The sequence below is a fragment of the Bison bison genome, unplaced genomic scaffold (assembly GCF_000754665.1).
Source record: "Bison bison bison isolate TAMUID 2011002044 unplaced genomic scaffold, Bison_UMD1.0 scf7180017864280, whole genome shotgun sequence".
Classification (NCBI taxonomy): domain Eukaryota; kingdom Metazoa; phylum Chordata; class Mammalia; order Artiodactyla; family Bovidae; genus Bison; species Bison bison.
In genome coordinates this window covers 4,048,644-4,049,200 of record NW_011494852.1, presented here as the reverse complement: position 1 = coordinate 4,049,200, position 557 = coordinate 4,048,644, and the positions used below count along the sequence as shown (strand labels likewise).

Sequence of the window (557 nt, the reverse complement as noted above, 5' to 3'; positions counted from 1 at the left end):
AGCCCTCCAGGCTCCTCTGTCAATGGGATTCTCCAGGCAAGAATACTGGAGTGGGTTGCCATGCCCTCCTCCAGGGGATATTCCTGACCCAGGGATCTTCCATTTCCTGCATTGGCAGGTGGGTTCTTTACCACTAGCGCCACCTGGGAAGCCCCAAGGGCCACTTGGCTTTACTTAAAATCACTTGTCCTTCAACCCAGCAAGTCCAGGCAGGAACCAAGCCTACAGTTCTCCTTGTGGGTGTGCCCGGAGCAGGAGACTGTGTCCAGCCTTGAGGAGGGCACTGGGCACATAGTTTTGCAACATTGCACCCTGAGGAAAAGAGGCAGGTCTCAGGGTGTCTGCGGAGGGGAGACCTAGGGAACGTGGTGTTAGGTCACTTTTCCGAATGACACACTTAGGTTGGCTCGCCTTAGCACCAGCTTTACATGCTGAGGATCCTCTAAGTTTAAAGTCCTGGCTCCAATCACTAATCTGAGAAAAACACAATAAGTGAATATTTCCCCCTATGTTTCCAGACTCTTCAGACACCTGTTTATGCACAAATCTAGAACAAT

General features: G+C 51.2%; 1 protein-coding gene across 3 annotated transcripts in view; it reads right to left on the bottom strand.

The window, feature by feature from the left end:
• Positions 1-557, bottom strand: part of CD22 (CD22 molecule) — a 24,312-nt gene that overhangs the window by 3,506 nt on the left and 20,249 nt on the right. The window lies entirely within an intron of this gene.